This window comes from Ochotona princeps, chromosome 5, assembly GCF_030435755.1.
Source record: "Ochotona princeps isolate mOchPri1 chromosome 5, mOchPri1.hap1, whole genome shotgun sequence".
Taxonomy (NCBI): Eukaryota; Metazoa; Chordata; class Mammalia; order Lagomorpha; family Ochotonidae; genus Ochotona; species Ochotona princeps.
The window spans coordinates 40,899,061-40,921,701 of NC_080836.1; the positions used below are offsets into that span (position 1 = coordinate 40,899,061).

A 22,641-nucleotide genomic window follows, 5' to 3' on the forward strand; every position below is an offset into this window, starting at 1 on the left:
ATAATTAATAAATAAAAAAAAGAACATGTGTATGTAGCCATTTCATTTAAGTTACATAACATATACTATTATTCATGCATCGTTTTATTTTGATTCAACATATATATATTTGAGTTAGTATGATATCCTAAGTATGTGAATATTCTCTGTGTATGCAAATGACTACTTTTTTGCACTAGCCCTAAGTTATTTTCTTTGTATTTTGTTAAGAATTTCTTCATTCAAGTGACCAAAATTTAGTTCACAACTCCATGTTCACCATACAATTAAAGAGTATTTTGAATATATTTTGTAAAAATTTAATAAAGTTAATCAATCCTTGCTATTCAAAAAAGAAAAGAGTCAAGGCTAGCATTGTGGCAACATTTGGTTAAACTGCTGCTTGCCATACCTACAACAACCAGGTCAGGGTCAGGCTGGACCAGAACTCCGGCTCCTTCCCCAGCATGGATGGGAGAGACCCAAGTGCTGTAGCCATGACTACCGCTTCCTAGGATGTGCATGGAATAGCAAGATCAGCAAGAAGCAGAAACGGGTTTCAATTCCAAGCTTTTGGTTATGCGATGTGGGTGTGTCAAGATTCAGTCTCATCCACTGCATCATAGCACTTGCTAACCAGATAGGGTAACTGGTACTATCAGGGAAAAGAAACATTATCGTGAAAAACTACTTCGTCATGAACAATGGAATAAAAAAATGTAGAAAAGAGAGAGAGATTTTAAATGATTTGATTCATTATCAATCCTTCCCATGATCTAAACTAGTGGTCCTCAATCAGGGAAAACTTTGAAACCAAACCTTCCCAACTTTTCTGCTAAGGAACATTTGGGAGACATTTCTGATTGTCACAGTTGAGAGGGCATGTATTGAGTGGGATGCTGTAAGGAGAGCACCCCACAAGAATTATCCAACCAAGCATGACAGTGGTGCTAAGCATGAGAAACCTTGATCTAAATGATCAAAAGGTACATTATTCAGAATTCATCTCGCCAAACCATTCACATAGCAATTTTACGTAATTACAATAGTAAGATGATTTAAGCTGATGACGCAGAGCTACTGTAATAAATGATAAATTTGTATTCACATGTCTTTTACAAGTTGTCCAATTTGCTTAAAAACACTAGTATGAGACCAATTAATGAACATCAAAATGCTCACTCACCGTGGGTTAAAAAAAAGTTTTTATATTTTATGAAAATAATACTTATCTATAGCAATTCTGAGAACAGACAAAAAATCAGAATTTGTGAAAATCACATACCACAATTTTCCCTGCATGATGATTTTATTGTACTACAAAAGATTCAGTGTTCAATTGTTAATAATAATTCTGTGGAAATTCATGTATAACAAATATTCCTTTATTGTGTAACCACAGTTTATGAACACTGACATCTGGCAGGTGTAAACCTGAACAGGTGCGAATAGGGACGGGCAAGACATGTTAGCCAAGAAGGGTAAACATGATCAGCTCCCTGCCTTCCAGCTGCACTCGGCTTCAGTGTTTCAAGTGTGGGTACAGAATAGATCAAGAAACTTCAGTTCTGAAACCACGTACAAGAACACACTTAGATATTACTCTCTGTGGGAGTTTAGAGCACTAAGCTCTTTACTACATAATTTCAAGAGAAATACTCTAAATAAGAAGAGTACATACAGTACTTCAAGATATCAAAAAGGAATATCTGTTAAGGGACATCGGGGGAACAGATGAGGTAGAAAAGCCTTATGAGGAGACAAAACAATTCTCTGAAGATAGCATGTTAGCAGGAAAAGACAGTATTTTAACATTTTTTAATGTCTTTACCAAGATTTTCAGGAAGTTACTCAAAGAAATGAAGTATGGCATTTTGCGATTTATAATACAAATAGGTGAAGCGCATTGATATCCTCTGTCACTGGACACGTTTTAATTGCCACTTTAAACATTCAATTAATTACATCCTCCAACAAAGCTGTTGGCTATTAGATCTCTGTACTCTAACCAGTGACCTGAAACAAGTTTCAAACTCCCCTACTAGTTCTAGTTTCCTTACAAGTAAAGTGATGAGACTGAATTAAACTAGCTCTCAAATGCCTAACAGAGCATTATGAACTTAGTGGTTGAAAAACAAAGCAAACAGGTACTCACAAATTCAGACTGTATTCACATATTTAACAGTTCAATTCCATTTTCTTCCTTATCCTTCCTTTCAATGGCTCAATTTTATTTCTAAATGTGTATCATGTTAAACTATAGATTTCTGCTAAATCTTTCAAAGATTTACTCTTGTCTTGTTTATACCTCAAGGGAACTGATGATAAGAAAATTATCCAAGAGTAAAGCACAGGTTTTCATACTGCTCAGTAAATAATCTATCTAGAGAGTATTCTTTCCCACCCAAAGGATTAACCTCCTTCGCAATCAGAGATTTGTGCGGCAGAGGTTATCCTACGACATATGAAAAATCTATGCAAGAATGTTAAGGAAAGGTGTGAATAAGATTTATCATTTATGCATCTACTAAACTGAAGCATAGGTTATTCTCTGAATTCAAATATTGACAAGACAGACATTTCAATCAAGGATACAAAGGTTATACAGATAACAAGAAAGACAATGAATAGTTGATTCTTTTTCTATCAATGCAAGGAAGAACTCCACAGAACAAGAAAATGACCTAAAACTTTGCATAACTAAGAAAACGACAAAAAATTTAACTGGAAAACATGTGAGACCAACACACAAGAGGATGAACAAATAAAACAGAGAACCAAACAGAATATATGTTACTAGGAAAATATACAGACACATCAGATGCACAGGGAACAAAGACGCTAACTCCTAAGTGTCTGAGGTACCTAAATAAAATGTCCTTTCTCGGGGAGGCAGCAGACCTTGGTCAACAGGGGAAACAACGTATTTCCTTTGTTAGGAAGTTATTTACTTATTGGAGAAACAGAGAGACAAGAAATAGAGGCAGGGTTGGAGAGAAAAGGGTGAGGGGACAGAAAGATACAGAGATTATCATCACCCTCTTGCTGCCTCCCTCCCCAGATAACCTCAATGGCTAGGGCTGGGCCAGGATGAAACCAGTACCTGCATTACAATCCAGGTTTCCCTTGTATGTGGTACAGACCCAATCACTTGAACCACAACCTGCCTCCCACTAGAGAAGCTGGAGTTGGGAGCAGAGCCAGGATTTGAACACAGACACCCGAGTATGCTATGCAAGAGTCTGAAATGGTGTCTTCACTACCAGGCCAAACAGATGCCACATAACATATTTCTTCAAGAACAAAGTGAAGCTAAGAAATAGCAAAGATAATGCAAGCAAAAGAAAAAACAACACTTTATTCTGATCACCCTAATCCTATGCTTGTCTTCCTAATATTGCCTTTTCTCCTCAAATGTTTTGAAAGGAATTTGTCTTAGAAGTTTATTTCCACAAATATACTCCCACAGTGTTAAAGATACACATAGGGATATTTATTAAAATGCAATAATTGCAAAGATTTTGAAAAACACACATTTTCATCTACAAGAAATCATTACATTAGATTTTTAAATCTGTACGTTACCATGCAGCTATTTAAAAGCAATGAGATAGATAGATAAATGTGAGCAAGGTGCAAAATGAAAGAACAAGGAAGGGAAAAATATACATAGTAAGCTCTACTTTGTGATAAAGACAAAACAAGGAGGGATATATTCTTTTGTATGTATTTATGTAGCATACTTCTGAAGGGACCAGTACTGTGACACGGCAGGTAAAGCTACCGCCTGTGACGCCAGCATTCTATGGGTGCCAGTTGGAGTCACGGCTGCTCCACTCCTGATCCAGATCCCTGCTGATGCACCTGGGACAGCAGCAGGAGATGATCCAAGTGCGTGGGTCCCTGTCACTCATGTGCAAGACGAGATGAAGCTCCAGGTTCCTGACTTCTGCCTAGCTCAGGCCTGGCCAAAATGGTCATGCCCCTCTCTGTGCAATTCTGCCTTTCAAATAAATAAAACATCTTTGAAAAATGATAATATTTCTGGAAGACCATACAAGAAACTGGTAACCATATGTACTTCTAGGCAAAGGGACTGTGGAATTACATGCTGGGATGAGGTAATTCTTTTGTTTTTTTACCAGCATGTTTTACCTCATGATATACCAATGGTTTGTAAATGCCTGCTCTGCTCCACAGAATTTCCAATTAGTTTAAGCTACATTGGAATAGAGATCTGGCTCTGGCCCACATGGTTGCCTGTCTCCATCAAATCTCTTTTTTTAATATATCTTTTTCTTACTGGAAATCAATGTGTGATTTTGTTTGAAGAACTATCTCACTACTTTAAAATAAGCTTGCGAAGCATTGGCCTAATGGGTATCTATTTTTTTTTTTCAGTTTATAGCAACATGGTCATCTGTCCAGTTGTATTTACTGTGAGTTCAACATCTGACTCCTCAGCTTTAAGTAAGAGGCATTCTCATTGTTCCCTGGTCTAATCTCAGACCACTATACAACGTATCTTCAAATTGAATCTTCCCTCATGGAAGACATCTTTCTAATGCTGCCCCAAATACCCAGGACATGACTAGTTTAGTCAATCACCTATGAGGGGATGTTGTAAGTGATGCATCTCATTATCTGTGTACTGCTCATTTTCAATTTCCTTGTGATGCCCAGCTCTTTGTTTCTCTCTCTCCCTCTTTTAAAGAGGACAGCAAAGGAATAAGTATAGAATACCTAAGGACACTAATTATGAGGAATGTACTAGTGAACTTAGTGATTGACTAAGAAATGAATTTCAAAGATGGTAGAAACACAATTTTCTGCTCCTTAAAAATCTAAAAGCTACTGGCATATATCCATCTCTTCGCTTCCTGCTAAAATGAAGGAAGTAGCTTCCTTGATCCCCTCACTAGTTTTTTCAAATGTTTAAGGGACCTTTTCCATTGGTCATTATGTTTCTTTTCTGCATCTCCACTCTATTGGATCCTTTTGGTTATCCCCAATCTTGAAAGACAATCAAAAATCCCTTGTGTAACCACTCATCCTCATTTAGCTGTCCCATTTTCAACTATGATTCTGAAATTCTTTACATAGACGGTTTCCACTTTTCTACTTTCCATTCACAATTTCACTCACTCAAATCTGGCTCTCTAAATTTAACTCTCATACATCTCAAAATGTGATTTTAGTACTGGGAATGAAAACATGAAAAGTAAGCAAAATCATAATCAATGAGTCTCTGGTTCTGTGTGAAAAGAATGCAAAATTCAACGAAGAGATGATTATAAGTTGGCAGCAATTTGATTGAGAGATCATAGCACAAATCAGATAGAAATCTGGGGAAATAAATCACAAAACTACCCTCATATTTAATGTGTGAATCTAAACTACCATTCAGGGGAGGTGGATGGATGGGAAGCATGTTCCCTCATTGGAGCCACCACATCCAATCCATCACCTGTCTGTCTCCATTTCACTTACATCATAAATCTTAAATTGATTCACTGTCTTCATCTCTATGGCCACTACCCTGATCTATGTCTTTCACAATTTTCTCCAGAACAAGGGTTCAGCAAACAATGCCCTATACTCAAAATGCCTGTTTTTGTAAAGCAAATGTTAACTATATACTTTTGTACAATGGCCGATTTCAACAGTTGTTACAGGGCTCATATGAGCTGCCAAGCCTAAACAATTATCCCATCTCTAAATAAGAAGTTTGATGGCTCTGCTCTAGAGCCTAGCCTACCAAGATTGCTAAAGGATCTTGTTTACAAGCTTACCCAAGAACTCTCATACTCATGACTAAATTCCGTTCTTCACATAATAATCACTGTTGAAAATATAAATTAAACAATGGGCCTTTTTCTGCTTCACTTCAACATTATTGTGATTACACTAACAATAAAATTTAAAAATTACTGACAGGTTCCAGAAAATTCCTTCCATCTGTCTCTTTAGCATTATATAAGTATGTGCTCTTATAATAGCTCAATAATTCTAGCCAAATGAGCTAAATGCAACAGATTTTTGATGCTCAAGATCATGAATGGGGCCAATGTCATAGCATTGTGGGTTAAATCATCACGTGCAATACCAGCATCCCATATGTCCACTAGTTCAAGTCCACACTGCCAATTCAACCTCTTGATAACATGTCGGATAAGTAGCAGAAGATAGCCCAAGTACTTGGGTTCCTGCCATTCGGGTAGGAGACCTGGATGGAGTTGCAGGGTCCTTGCTTCTCCTTGACCCAAACTCAGCTGTTGAGGTCATCTGGGGAGTGCATCACGGGATGGAAGATCAATTTTTCTTCTTCTTTCTCTCTTCCCCTCTAACTCTCTTTCTAACTCTTTCAAGTAAGTTTTTAAAAATTGTTAGAAAAACAATTTGCAAATAAGAAACAAAAATTAAGCTTTACAAAAACTAGCCTGTTTCCCTCCACATTCTTATCAATATATTCTGGAAGAAAAATGATTATGTAGAAATCAAATTGAAGGTTAAGATAAGCAAGATGTTCTTACCATTTTAAATTTTTGTTTCTACAAAATTTTTAATAGTTTGGAAGAAATCAAATCTACACAACAAATTTTTACTCAATCAATTTTAGTGAAACTGTTTAATTCTATGTTAGACAATATAAAATTGATAGCGTAATATATTGAAAAATATGGCAACTGGAAACAAATCTGTTTGATGTTACGTGGAACCAAAAGTACCACAAATACAAGATTGACGGAACCACCAGAAAGATATCGTCATTACTCTACTATTGAGAGCTTAATTTTTTTATAACAGGAATTATGCTAAGTATTTTCACTTCACTATTTTCATTATATTAAGTAAACTCCAAGTATAATTACAATCATCATAATTTATTAATAATAGTTTTCACATTGAGGAAACAAAGACCTAGAAAGGCAAAGTAACTTGGCATAACCAAATGGTGTGAAGTGTCACGATTTCACGCCACTCCTTCTAAGGATAATTTTATTTTGGGTTGTATTTTTGACTTTGTAGTTAGGAAGCTGTTTAAGATGTCTGTGTCCTAGAACAGAGATCCAGATCCAATTCGACCTCTGCTCCCTGATTCTAGCTTCCTGCCAACACACACCCACGAAGTCACTGCTGATAACTCGAAGTATTTGGATTCCCTCCACTCATGTGGGAGACTGGGACTGAATTTCAAATAAATAAGTAAATCATGGAAAAAAAACTATGAAGGCTAATGGCACATCAAAAGCTGAGAATTTCTATGGCCCACAAATAAGAGGTTGGTTAAATGAACTGAAATACTGATTTAAGTGAATAATAATACCTAACACAAGAAAGCATTCATAATAAAACATGAAGAAAAATGGCAGCATTCACAATGCAAGCTAAGTATGACCTAAATGTGTATAAAAATACAAATAAAAAATAAAAATACATGAGTATGTTTAAAAAAAACTGAAAAGCAAAAAGAAGACATTGAGAAAACACAGTAAAATGATGGCAATGATTATTTCAGAATGGTGAAATTATGAGTTATTTCCATTTCTTCTTATGCTTTTCAGTTTATTCCAATGTTTTTTCTTAATAATTACTACACAAAAGTTAACACACAGGCTCTATTATTTAAGGGAAGGAAGTGACTTCACAATTTAAACCTGGCAAAGGACAAGTTCTCGATCCTGAAGTGGTGGGCATCATACTGAGCCCTTTTACAGATGTGAACTGTGTCCCTGAAGACATGCTAGGAAGATGACTCAGTCTTTTATCCAATTGGTTGGGAAAGAAAGTGGTCAGACACTCCGGAGCTTCATTTTCAGTTATGATTAACCAAATGCACCACAGTATTACCAAGGACATTGAAGAGAGATAATTTTTCACTAAGGAATCACATATATTTTGCAAACCAAACTATCAGTGTTTTTAGCTAACTAGCTTATATTCACTGACCAGCAATTAAGAATATTAATCAAGCCATAAAGTCAACTTCCTCTAATGTATACTGCTCCTCTTATAATGAATGTATACCTTACTACATGATAGCGTCTTATTTCTCTTTGCTGAAAAATAGAAAACAAATGAGTTGCTTATTATTTAAGTTATCATCAACACACTTGAAACTAATGGGAAAACAGTAAAAACAATAAAAAAGAAGTTAGTGAAACTAGTTAGAACTGAAAATGCAATAAGTAGAATCTAAGAACCCACCGAAGTAAATTATAAAATGAAGGTGATAAAGAGCCAATGAACTTGAAAAGAGAGCAATAGAAATTATTCATTCTAAACAATGGAGAGAATAGACATTGAAAAACAATTTCTCAGGAATCATTGGGACAACAACAAAAAGTATAATGTTTAAGTACACATTGTTGTAAGGAAAAAAATATACATGCAATACTGGAAACTTGCAATGTTTGGTTAAAGCCAAATAAAAATAATAATGATAAAAGACCTAAAAAAAAAAAAACTCTCAAAGCAAAATTGAACTCTAGACAGCATTGGACAGCTTTCAATTGAGTATACTGCTTTCGAAACATGGATCCAAAAATTTTTAAGATGTATTTATCTGAAAGAGCTAGAGAGAGACACAGAGACAGAGACACAGAGAGAGGTATTTTCTCTGCTGATCCTCTGCCAAGATAACCACAACAGCCAGGGTTGAGCCAGGAGGAAGGCAGCAGACAAAGCGTCATTTGGATCTGCCATGTGGTTGGCAGGGCCATTCTGTGCTGCTTTGCTCAGGCCATTAGCAGGGAGTTGGAAGGGGAATAAAGCACCAGGAAGGTGACACCTTAAGGAATGCTGGCAGCGCAGGGGGCAGAGCTTTATCTACTCCACTGCAATGTCAATCCCATGGATTCCAGTTTTAACATTTGGGAAAAGAAGTATTAGCTCTTGAGAAAGAACCAGAAAAGCATCAATTTAATTCCTAAAAATAGGATGAACCTTGAATTAAATTATACTATTTCTTTCCCATTCCTTTTCAGTCAAAGAAGCTTTTACAATGCTAACTTTTAATCAAACTTATGACAATTTTTTTCAAAGATTTATTATTATTGGAAAGCCGGATATACAGAGAGGAGGAGAGACAGAGAGGAAGATCCTCCGTCCGATGAGTCACTCCCCAAGTGAGCAGCAACGGGCCGGTGCGTGCCAATCCGAAACCGGGAACCTGGAACCTCTTCCTGGTCTCCCACGCGGGTGCAGGGTCCCAATGCATTGGGCCGTCCTCAACTGCTTTCCCAGGCCACAAGCAGGGAGCCTGGATGGGAAGTGGAGCTGCCGGGATTAGAACCAGCGCCCATATGGGATCCCGGGGCGCTCAAGGCGAGGACTTTAGCCGCTAGGCGACGCCGCCGGGCCCAAAAGATCATGCAGCCAAATCTACGCTTTAATTCCATTAATGATACTAAACTTATTTATGACCAAGAATCCTGAACTAAGAAAATGTAAATCAAAGCAGATAAAATTTATGATTTAGCCAAATCTCCCCTTGTCACAATTTTCAATCCAAACAATAAAGGTCTGATTCAATGTTAAATAACGATAGAATTAGCAAGCATAATTGTGACCCCCCTCCTTTCACCTAAACCAAATCTTAGTATTACAGTTTCAGAATAAAGTTTCAGTTTAATTCCTAGAAGAGTACAAGATCAGAAGCTTGGCTAATTGCTCCACCTGCTACTTGTGGGCGTGGCTTACATCTTACCTCCCCATGAGCTGAGTTACAGCTTCCAGACCTACATGTGGAGCGTGACCTCCGATCTGACCAGGAGGTCAAGGGGAATACACATGGAACATGACCTCTGATATTACTGGAATGTAAAGGGAAATAGATGTGCCTTATAGCCAATTACAGTGTCTCTGGTGGGTGGAGGGCCTACCAGAAGGCGCCCTCCTGCCCTCCCCTTTCTTAACCTTTAAAGCCTAGGGCTCGAGTCTGGTGCAATAGCATAGCAGTTAAAGTCCTCACCTTGAATGTGCTGGGATTCCATATGGGCGCCAGTTCTAACCTCAACAGTCCTGCTTCCCATCCATCTCCCTACTTATGGCCTGGGAAAGCAGTCGAGGATGGCCCGGGGCCTTGGGACCCTGCAGTCATATGGGAGACCCAGAAGAGGCTCTAAGCTCCTGGCTTCTGATTGGCTCAGCACCGGCCGTTGAGGTCACTTGGGGAGTGAACCATTGGATAGAAGATGATCTTCTCTGTCTCTCTTCCTCTCTGTATATCTGACTTTGCAAAAAATAAACTAAACAAACAAACACAAACAAAAAACACCTGGGGCTCTGCCTGGTAGCCTAGCAGCTAAAGTCCTCCCTTTGTACGTGCAGTGATTCTAATTCCAGCCACCCTACTTCCAATCCAGCTCTCTGCTTGTGGCCTGGGAAAGCAGTCAAGGATGGCCCAAAGCCTTGGGACCCTGCACCTGCATGGGAGACCCAGAAGAAGCTCCTGGCTCCTGGCTTTGTAAAGCTCAGCTCCAGCCATTGCAGCCACTTAGGGAGTGAATCAATGAACAGAAGATCTTCCTCTCTGTCTCCTCCTTTCTGTATATCTGACTTTCTAATAAAAATAATAATAATCATAAAATTAAAAATAAATAAATAAATAAACCCTGTAACTTGTGCATAATAAAGTGGACACTCTTCACCAGCTTGTCCCTGCGGCTCTTATGGCCAAAGAGCACCACTGCCTCACCCTTGGTGACCTTGGGGCCTGCTGGCAGCTTTAAACCCCAAGAACTGGCCTGTCAGAAGGACATCTTGAAAATCTAAAGGCCAATTTTCATCACTCTAACATAGAATATGTAAAACTATTATGTATCCCTGATTGACTTGCATTTTTCTCAGATCTCTATAAAGACAAATTGGCAACAAAATGCACTTAAACTCTTTTATTCTGTATTAATATGAATGTGCATAAATCTCCCTAATAATTTGCTATGGGCGTAGAAATCATGTTTTATTTCTCCAACACTTTCCACAGAGCCTTATAAGAGTATTATGCCCCAAATCGTTACTAATTAAATATTTGCTAAATAAAAAACACATATTAATTAATTACATGCCTTAATTTACATTTCCTTAATTTATATTTTAAAATAAATTTATATAAAATATTATAAATATAAAATATATATCTATATTTTAATTTACTTAATTTATTATATTTTAAAATAAAAATATAGCAGGAAAAAAGCAGTATCCTGTTATGTTTTTAAATCCTAACACTGGAATTAGTATTCTATCAAATGTGTTCCAAAATAGCCATAGTTTTGAGGGCAGACATTTGGCACAGTAGTTATGATGTGCTCAAGATGCCTGCACCCCATCCCAGACTCCCTGGGTTCCAGTCCTGGCTCTGATCTGCTTCGAGTGCCTCACTGACTGTTCACCCGAGGAGGCAGCAGCTTATGGCTCAAGTGCTTCAGTCTTCAGCTGTCCTTCGGTCTTTGGCACCACCATGGACATCTGGCTGCTTCTGGCATTTGGGAAGTGAACCACTGCATGAAAGCACGGTCTCTTGGGCTTCCTTCCCCCTTCTTTTTTTTTTTTTTTTTTAAGATTTATTTATTTTCTTTTTTTTAAAGATTTATTCATTTTATTACAGCCAGATATACACAGAGGAGGAGAGACAGAGAGGAAGATCTTCCGTCCGATGATTCACTCCCCAAGTGAGCTGCAACGGGCCGGTGCGCGCCAATCCGAAGCCGGGAACCAGGGTCCCAATGCATTGGGCCGTCCTCAACTGCTTTCCCAGGCCACAAGCAGGGAGCTGAATGGGAAGTGGAGCTGCCGGGATTAGAACCAGCGCCCATATGGGATCCCGGGGCGCTCAAGGCAAGGACTTTAGCCGCTAGGCCACGCCGCCTGGTCCCCTTCCCCCTTCTTAAAACAATAACATGAAAAGCACATGTATAACTCAAAAGCAGAATTCCATACAAATACATGAATTTCACTCTATTAACAATAGAGTAACACCCTGTTTTCACTCCTTAACAATAGAGGAAATACTATGGAATTTTTTTGTGTCATATAAATTTTTATATCTGTATTTTCTGCTTTTAATTCAACAAAAATTTCAGTCTGTTTGCCAAAACCCCACAGTTTCTGTCATTTTTCAACATTCATCATAGAATCAGTGTTTTAATTTTGCCACAATATCGGACCAATAGCCTTAGAATAACAATTTTAAAACAATCCAACAACAGAGTTACTGAAAACACAGGCATTAGATGCTAAGAATATAATCCACTAGGTTTATCTGGTGAAACTACAGTGTTTTAAAGTCATTTTAAATAGCTCTTCTCTGTATAGTTACATGTTCAAGAAGTTATAAAACCAGCCCTAGGCAAGGCATTTCATTCTCATGATTAAAGACAGCATCCAATTTGACAGCAAGCCATTTTGATAAACCAAAAATTCATTGCATCAAAAGCCATATCTAAATTAGTACTATCCAGTACAGTATCCATATATGACAGGCAGAAAATTAAATCTGAAGTCATTAAAACTGCATAGTGGTCAGTGTGTAGAACAGCAGTTACTGTCACATGGAAGGCATCCCATTTCAGAGAGGCTCTTGGGGTTTGAGTCTCACTTCCACTTCTGACTCCAGCTGCTGCTGTATATATCAGCAAGCAGAAGGTCATGGCTCAGGGGCTGGGGTCACTGCTACCCACAAACAGAAAGCATGGATTTAGATCTGGGTTCCCAGCTTCAGCCCAGCCAAGCCCCAGTTGGTGAGGGCATTTGCTGAATAAACCAGCAGTTGGAAGATTTTTCTCTGGCGCTCTTTCAAAAAGTGGAAATAAGTAAATAAAAAATCTTTAATGAAAATTAAATAGTCATGCTACCATATGTCAAGCATCCAAAATTTTCACAGCATTATTACAATAAATTTCTATTATTTAGTACTGACTTAAACAATACTTTCCCTTAGATATTGAAACATTCTTCTGTAGTAAGGAAAATTATTTCATATTAAATAAATAAATGATTAAGACAGTGAAAACATGAGATGTCACCTTTGGGGCAGTTACTACTGTATACAGTTTTCCTGAAGAAGGTTGATATGTAAGAAGTCATATCAGCCAGTAGAGAGTTAGCTTATTTTCAGGGTATTAGGTTTTTTTCAGTCTATTTACTGTTTCCAAAATATTGGGAATTTCATTAAAATCAATTAGAAATTATTAGAGGCAGCATTTAGCTTAATTATAAGTACTCACTTTAAACAGCTGTTTTCCGAAGATAATCTGAAACAACTCTCATCACATCTTTCCTTATTTCCAAAACATTTGCACTAAAGTCTCCCTAGCACACAGCACGCGAGTTTTGCTCTATCTGCAACACTGTAGGTGTGGTGATTAGTGTGGAAGAGCCATACACATAAACATGTACCTGCTCTAAGGCGTCAGGGTATTTCGTTAGAAGGAATTCATTGCCAGGAAGGAGAGAAGGCACCACAGAAAGGCAGCAGAGAAGGGTTTCTGTGCGGGATCCCCATCGGCCCTCCTCGGACAGTGACGTCTCTCTGGATAGCAAAGGTCTCTCAAGGGTTGAAAGAGAAGCTGGAGCTTCGGTATTCCACTGTCCTTTCATGCTAGAACTTACATCACAATTCCAGAGGAACCCGATACTTAGTGAGCAAAGCAAAGGTGAATCATCACAGGGAACTCTGGCAACCGACTCGACACTTTCAGCCTTTTTATACATGGAATTTTCTTAGTGCTGGTTGCAGTGACACGTTAAAAACTGCAGGGTATAAGGCAGTGGAGGCCACGAAATCCACACACCCAAAAAGTGAAATGCTCTGCGTAACTGACAAAGTTTTTTTTAAAAGATCTATTTCTTTGATTTCTCATGAATGTATGTTTTCTATAGGGAAGCACAGAAGGATTTTTTGGGATTCCTAATCATATTACTAATACCACACTAGCAGAACCCAGTTTTGTTTTTCTTTGTTTCCACAGAACCCATTTGTGTGAGAATAGTTCTGCAAAATTTGTAGGATCTCCTTAAAGATTAAGGGACCAAATATTAACTATCCACTCTTATATACAACAAAGAAATACGGAACATTAATTTAGTTGGGCACCTAAATGTTAATCTTTTACTCTGTTCACTCAGCTAATTAAGGATTCTTCAAAGTTATTTCGCTTAGATGCCACAAGTGGTATCAATTATATAAAGTTTAATCATTCATGGAAACTTAAGGCTTTCAGAAAGCATTTAGTAAACTATAAAACATGCTATGTGCTTGGGATACAAGCTACGTGAAGGCTTTGTACTCTAGGAAGCTGGAGCAACTGTGGAGACCTAATCCAAGCCAAGTTTAAGTTTCTTGTAAGAACCTGAGCTAAGCGGCAGTCACTTTGGTATAGCAACAGAAAAATAATACAGATTCAACGTATGTCATGATGGGTAGGACTAACAAAACCAAGTCAACCCAAGGTGAACAAGGATGCTGCTGAAGTGAGGTGGCCGAGACAGAGTTCAGTGTGGTTAGTACCAGGTTCTTTTTCTCAGCTCTGCTCTTTTGCTTTTGTTAGATTGTTCCCAGAGGCTTCTCTGTAGCCTTTCCAGTATCTATCCCTTTCTTGAATTTGAGGATTACTCTTTCTTGCAACATTACTGTTTCTTGCAACATAAAGAGACCCATAGAAAACTTCCTAAACACATGGCAGGCACATGCTTGCCTTTTCTCCTTGTTGCTCATGTTATTAACACCACTGAAACACATTCTGGTTTTCCTTGTAACAATCCAAATATTCTACTATATTAAATATAGGCCCCAGAGTCACTTTATCCATAAAACTGTATCTGACTAATCCTTGGTCACGACTTCCCGCCTTTGAATTATAGAGCACTTAAGCTTTCAACTAGAAGCTTCTAATTATATTGACTTTTTCCTGTTTTGTATTTGTTTTATGAATTCGCCGTATTGTTCAATACACAGTCAGTATGTTTTAGTTAGCCTCAGTTTGTAAATCAGTACAGTGGGATTCACTACCTTTACAACCAAGAGCTATTTACAGAGAGTCTAACACACTTCCTGCTGCGAGCTTTGTTCTTCTGTTTGTGGCTGGGAGAACAGAGAGAGGAAAACACCTTTATCTCCTCAAAACACAGGAAGCAAGAGTGGAAAAATAGTGAGATAAAAGTCAGAATCTTTTCTTTATGCGTAAGTTAACATAGGAAAAGGAAGTTTAAAACATCGAGAGAATTTAAATTCCAGCAAGATTCTTTCACAGGTCTATCTGAAGAGATACTTAAGAGTAATAATAGGCTATTCTCTGTCAATCTGGCAGGTGAAACAGTGTCACCCTTATTTTAGTTCTGTAGAATTTGAGCTTGTCTTTTTAGATAACAGTGAAATTTTTATTTTCATTTTCAGTTTAAGGTTTTTCTGTTTTCCAGTAATTTGGGAGCAAAGTGTTTTTTTCCTTTGTGATATTAATAATCTCCAAAATAAATGGTGAGATTGGCAGCAATTCAGAACTGCTGAACTGTCCGAGCAGTACCCTCGGAGCATGCCCCACGTCGGGGACCTTGGCCTGGGTGAGAAGCTGGGTGGGGCTTCTCTCTTTATCTCTCCCTTTACCCCAGATACAGAGAAACAGAGAATGTGGAAACAATGGTCGTACCCACTTTCCTGTAGCTCTTGACCCTTTGTGCCCTAACCAACTATGTAAAGATTATCAAAAAATAATAACTAAAAAAACTCTCCAAATAACTGCTAACACTATATAATTCCATTTATCATTCTATTAAAAAAAAGGTAGGGGCTGATGCCATGGCTCAATTGGCTAAGCCTCCACCTTCAAGACCCAGCATCCCATAGAGAGGTCAGTTCATTTCCCAACTGCTCCACTTCCCATCCAATTTCCCACTTGTGGCCAGGGAAAGCAGTGGAAGACCACCCAAAGTCTTGGGACTCTACAGCCATGTGGGAGACCCAGAAGCTTCTGGCTCCCAGCTTCAGATGGACGCAGCTCTAGCTGTTGCTCCCACTTGGGGAGTAAACCAGCAAATGAAAGATCTTTCTGTCTCTCTTTCTCTCTGAAAAATATGCCTTTCCAATAGAAAAGAATACATTTTTTAAAAATGTAGTCAAATTATTAACTTACTCTTCCAAAGTATCCTGTCCATTCCAATCATATTTTATATTGTTTCATGACTTACATACAGTTGTCCTTGTCTTATTGCACTAACACGCTTAAATATGAATATTCCTAGTTTTAATTTGGAAGGATCAAGACCCTCTATGATAATACTGAGGCATAAATTAACCAGCTTCATATTACAAGGCCCTATGTATCTCTAACAAACCTTAACATGGCCTTCACTACATCCAGGAGAGCTTCCACTGGGGTGCTGTTTGGCAAAGCGGTTAAGACACCGCTTCAGATGACCCTAACCTTATCAGTAAGCCTAGGTTTAAGTGTAACTCTGTTCTAGAATTCTTTCTTAGCTATGGCTATTGTGGCTGTCTGGGGGATGAACCAGCAGATGGAGGACCTTCTGTTTCTTTCTCTCTGCAAAATCTGCCTTTTAAAAATACAAAAACAGGGCCCAGCATGATAGCCTAGTGGCTAAATCCTCACCTTACAACCACTGGGATCTCATATGGGTGCCAGCTTGTGTTCTACCAGCTCCACTTCCCTTCCAGCTCCCGGCTTGTTGTCGGGGAAAGCAGTAGATGATGGTCCAAAGCCTTAGGATCCTTCATCCATGTGGGAGACCAGGAACAGGCTCCTGGCTCCTGGTTTCGGATCGGCTCAGCTACAGCTGCTGCAGCCACTTGGGGAGTGAACCAGAGGGTGAGAAGATCTTCCTCTCTGTCTTTCTCTCTGTAAAATCTGACTTTCCAATAAAAAAAAAATCTTTAATAACATTAAAAATAAAAAGCAAAAGTACCCAAGTAATGAAAGCATGTCTACACCAAAACCTACGCATGGACAATTTGAGCTGCTGTTTATAATGGACAAAAAGTAGAAATAACATAAATTGCCATCAACTTACAAGTAGATAATATGTGTTACATACATATAATCAAATATTATCCCGCCATAATAAGGAATGAAATGGAAGCCAGTGTGACATGGACACCCATCCAGTTGCAGTCCCCGCTGCTCCACCTGTGATCCAGTTCCCTGCTAACATGCCTGGGAAAGCAGCAGAGGATTGCCCAGTGCTTGAGCCCCTCCACCCCTGAGCCAAGGAGAGAAACCCGGCCCAAGTTCCTGGCTCCTGGCTTCGTATGGCCCAGCTCTGACCATGTGGACATTTGGGCAGTGAAACTGGATATCTCTCTCTCTCTCTCTCTCTCTCCCTCTCTCTTACTTTTTACTTCTCTGTAGCTCTGGCTTTAAAATAAACAACAACAACAAAAACATCTTTAAAAAAAAAAAAAAGAAAGAAAGCAATAATATGTGCTACAACATGAAAGAACATTGAAAACATGGGGGTGAGTGAAAGTAACCAGTGAAAAATGAGTAAAAATGATGTGACTCCATTTATACAAACTTTCAAGAAAAGGCAAATCTACAGAGAGTGGCAGCAGAGTACCTGCCTACAGCTGCCAGCAGGCTGGTTTCTCTGTGGGATGATGAAATGTTTTCATTGTTTGTGGTGATGGTTGCTCAACTCTGAATAAAAACTGAACTGCCTTCTTTAAGAGACAGAAGTGATGGCGCATGAATTTAATCTCCATAAGACGGGGCATTTTTCTGGTTTTTGTTCTTGTTCTTGTTTGTTTTGCTTGCTTTTTGAGAAAGAAAAAGAACAGTTTCATCTTCTGATTGGAGCCTAGGACTTTCATCTTCAGATTAGGGAAGTCTCCCTCCCAGATGGGCATTAGCAGGCATTTGGAATCAGGACCACAGTGGAGATTCAAACTCAGTCACTCTGACACAGGAAACACGTATCCAAAACAACATCTTAATTACTTAGGTCAAACACTTGCCAAAGCTGTTTCAGTGTTCAAGAAAACGAACATTTAGAATTTCTCAGTAATAGAATGCCATTAACTTAATGGCATTAACACTTTAGAAGTCAATTTCCCCTATCCTAGGGTCCATACGCAAGACCGAAGGCAGAGGAGAGGTTTTTGGTCTAGTAAGATGCTGTTGAGATACTGGGATTCCATATCAGAACGCCTCATTCAAATCCCTTCTCTGCTTCTGATCCCGCTTCCTGTTCATGTGAACCTGAGGAGCAGCAGATGATTGTTCACGCATTTGGTCCCAGTCACAAACAGGGAAGACCAGGAGTTAGTTCTGGGTTCCTGGCTCTAGCCTGTCCCAGTCCTGGCTGTTGCAACCTTTTGGAAAGTGAACCAGCAGATGGAAGGTCTCTGACTCTTGGTCTCACTTTCTCTGTCTCTGCCTTTCAAATAGAGCAAAAATACATAAATCAAAATTTTTAGAAGACTGAAAATACCATACCCATACTATGACATTTTAACACAGTAAACCAAGTCACTTATAAAACTCTGAGGCACTCATCCTTTTAGTTAATCTTGTGTCTGAACGATATGTACATATTAAAAAAAAAAGAGAGAGAGAATGAGAGAAATGAAGAAAGGAAGGGAGGGAGGAAGAAAAACAACTAAAAATTTGTTATAAAGTTGTATTGACTCAGTTTAGGGACTAACAAGTTTATCCCACACTTCTAAGTACTTGCCAAACTTGTTTGACAACCTTATTCCAACAGCCATGTGATTACCCAGACTTTTATAAAGGATTTTCAAAAGGATTTAATAGAGGTAAATAAGCCAGAGATGCTAAATACATAGACTACACATTCTCTTTTGCTAAGTCTACTTCATAAATATCATCTATTCTTGCTGCCATTTTAACACAAACCTAAATTAGTTTTTACCAAAACTGTTGCAGTGACCTTCTTAGACGTTTCTGCATCGTTTCTCCAATCCTCCTCCACACAGCCAACAGTAATTGTGTGTGTTCAATACAGTAATCCTTTAAATACAAAAATCTGATCCTGCCACTCCCCTGCTTAAATTCTTTCATTGTCTCCATGTTGCTTGTAGGAATAACATCTCAAATGTTGTGCTAGGCATAAAAACCTCTGCTTAATGGGCCTCTGAATTTCTCTTTCACATTCTTTTCTCATATATTAGATGTTTGCTCTTCACAAATCCATTACAGGTTTCCCCACATCCATGCCATGTGTGCTGTCCGGCAAGGGTCCTCCCCTTAGTCCTTGTCATCCTCCTTCACATATCCTGGGTTGGGTCTCATGCGTCACCTCCTCTAGGGAACCCTTGGGACTCACAAGAAAGCAGCAGGTATTCATTTCTTGCTGTTCTTGGATATTCCCTAATTAGACCACTTACAACACTTACTACCTAGCAACCTTCTATTTAGTATCCAGCTTCCTACCTCACTGTGGGATCTTTGGAAAGTCAAACCTAATGTTATCATTGAAACCTAAAATACTATTAGAAGATCATAATAAAAGGCTTGATAAAAATTCATAACAGGGCCCAATGAAATAGTGTAGCGGTTAAAGTCCTCGTCTTGAACATGCCAGTATCCGATATGGGCGCCAGTTCTAATCCCGGCAGCCCTGCTTCCCACCCAGCTCCCTGCTTGTGGCCTGGGAAAGTAGTCAAGGGCAGCCCAAAGCTTTGGGACCTGCACCCGCGTGGCAGATCTGGAAGAAGCTCCTGGCTCCTGGCTTTGTACTGGCTCAGCTCCAACCGTTGCGGCCGCTTGGGGAACCACTGGGCAGAGGATCTTCCTCTCTATCTCTCCTCCTCTCTGTATATCTGCCTTTCCAATAAAAATAAATAAATCTTAAAAAGAGAAAATTCATAATAATCATTAGAGATTGCTGTAGGAATTTGAAAAAAGTATGCATATATTTCTCATTTTTTCTAGCAACAAATATTGAAGTTGGGCAACTTCGATATTATTTCAATGTTATAAACAAGGATATTTGTTTATATATATACATATATATATATATAAATTGTCAGTTTTTTAAAAAACAAGGAATATGGCCTGGTGCAGAAGCCTAGTGTTTATAGTCCTCGTCTTACATTTGCTGGGATCTCGTATGAGTACAACTTCATGTCCTAGCTGCCCCACTTCCCTTCCAGCTCCCTGCCTGTGGCCTGGGAAAGCAGCTGAGGAACACACAAAGCTTGGGACCCCACAGTCATGTGGGAGACCTGGAGGAGGCTCCTGGCTCCTGGCTTCAGATTTACTCTATTTCAGCTGTTCGGCCACTTAGGGAGTGAACCAGCGGATGGAAGATCTTTCTCTCTGTCTCTCCTTCTCTCTGTAAATCTGACTTTCCAAGAAAAATAAATAAATATTTTAAATAAAAATAAAAAATAATAAGGAATAAACAATATTTAACAAAACCCATTTTTATAGCTTACACCTTTTTATATAGGAATAACTTAGAAATTTCTGTAAGTATTGTTAATAACTAAACTGTTACATCAAAGGTTCAGTTTCAGAAGCTAAGGAAATGTCTGCCAGGTATGCCTAAATATTTTCTTTAATCTGTCACTTTAAAATGAACAACAAATATTAAGGGTCATGTAAAAGGGATGGTGAGACAAAAAAAAATTGGAATCCATAGATAAAATGGAAGTTCATGAAAATACATACTACGAAAAAATTATGGTTTTTGAAAACTTTTTGCACTAAAATAACCTTTTAACTTCCTTTTTGTATACCTTCTGAAGTACCCTTAAATAATACCCAATTTCATCTGTGTAACATGGAGTCTAATATAGTGACAAGAGCAACAAAACTTGGAGAAGCATACTATGAACTCCTAAGTTTACTAGGCAAAAGACCAAGTGGGTCAGCAATAAAAGTCCGCCTTCAAACCACTACAAGACAGGCAGGATGGAAGAATATTTCAGAGACACCAAATCGAACAATATCTTCTTTGAGGACTTGGAAAACTCAATGGCAATACTACAAGGAAATAATTCTTTAAATTGAAGTATGAGCTTCCAGGTCTATTTGGACAATTTTTGGCTTTGTTTTCTATATATACTATAGAAAAACCAGGCTTTAAAAAAAAAACCTTGAGAAATGGCAATTAGGTAAACCATAAAAATAACAAAAGTATATCGAGAAACACAATATTATTAAAACCAAGTTTTAGGTGAAAAATATGATCAGAAAAGTAGACTGTTACAGAGAAAAGCAATGGTAACTAAAAAAAATTGAATTGTACATAGTGACAGAAATTTTTAAGGCATTAAGTTATGTGAATGTATATCTGCTTATTATCACAGATTAATTTGATTCTAAAAAATGAGATATATTTTCCACACAGTACACTAACATATTGAAATCAAGTTAGATCTGGAATTCATTTGAGACTGGGGTTCACTTGAGACTTCCCATTGCATCAGCATTAATCTTAATTAGATGACAAAAGAATTTCTAAAGAAAAAAACATTAGAGACAGATAAGAATAAAAGTATAATTACCTCTAAAATGGAGTAACTTAAAAATTTAAAAACCAAGATACAAAAGAGATCATATTGCTTTCAATTGAGCAGAGGTATTTTCAAATAAAATAACAGCATTATGTGCTATTTGACTCTATCAGTTATACACAGACTTAGGAATAAACTCCAGTCACCATGGTTCAGTAAGTTTACTGAAATGAAAGCCGTTTATGATACTTTCTCTTTTATACATTTTCTCATTCATTTAAATTTTTATCCCATTGACTCCTTATCTTCTTGCTTACTGAGTAATGCCAAAATTTTAAAATGCTTGTTTCATCTAGTTATTTACCTTGTAGGCATTTCAAGGTTATTATTTTTTTTTAATTGCAAAGTCAGATATACAGAGAGGAGGAGAGACAGAGAGGAAGATCTTCCCTAGGCTACTTCACTCCCCAAGTAAGCGCAACGGCCGGAGCTGAGCCGATCTGAAGCCAGGAGCCAGGAGCCTCCTCCAGGTCTCCCATGTGGGTGCAGAGTCCCAAGGGCATGTGTGGTCCTCAACTGCTTTCCCAGGCCACAAGCAAGAAGCTGGATGGGAAGTGGCACAGCCGGGATTAGAACTGGCACCCATATGGGATCCCGGCATGTTCAAGGTAAAGACAGCCCAAGTAAAAGACAGTCCAAAGCCTTGGGATCTGCGTGGAAGACTGAGAAGAAGCTCCTGACTCCTCGCTTTGGATCAGCTGAGTTCTGCCCAGTTTGGCCACCTGGGGAGTAAACCAGCAGATGAAAGATCTTTCTTGCTGTCTCTCCTTCTTTCTGTAAATCAGACTTTACAATAAATAAATAACTAAATAACTAAATAACTAAATAAATAGTAAAAGTTTTTAACTCTTTTAAGAAAAGAAATATATATTTCCCAAAAGATTTCTTGAAATCTACCTTTTGTTAATGATTTTGACAAACCATAATCTCATTCTCAGTTCCTACTTACAAATGAAAAAAGCTCAGGCGACTCAAATTTATATTGAGGAAACTTGCCTCAGAGGCTTGCCCAAAAAGCAAAAAAGCAAAGGTTTCCATGAGCAATTCATGTCCACTGTCTCAAAATTGCTACTTATTTCAAACTCCCTATGCTTCAAATATACACATGTAACAGCCCCTTGATGAGAAATTTAAAGGAATTTTCCAATTAGTCTTCAAGAAATCAC

At 38.3% G+C, this 22,641-nt stretch overlaps 1 protein-coding gene across 17 annotated transcripts in view; it reads right to left on the minus strand.

The window, feature by feature from the left end:
- The window catches only part of BAZ2B (bromodomain adjacent to zinc finger domain 2B), a 360,709-nt gene that overhangs the window by 127,795 nt on the left and 210,273 nt on the right, over positions 1-22,641 (minus strand). The window contains exon 1 of one of the 17 annotated variants that reach the window (XM_058664526.1): positions 13,381-13,539. The exons of the other annotated variants lie outside the window; for them this stretch is intronic. The gene's annotated coding sequence lies outside the window, so the exon portion shown is untranslated. Of the gene's footprint in view, positions 1-13,380; positions 13,540-22,641 lie in introns of those variants that run through there. 17 annotated transcript variants of the gene reach the window in all.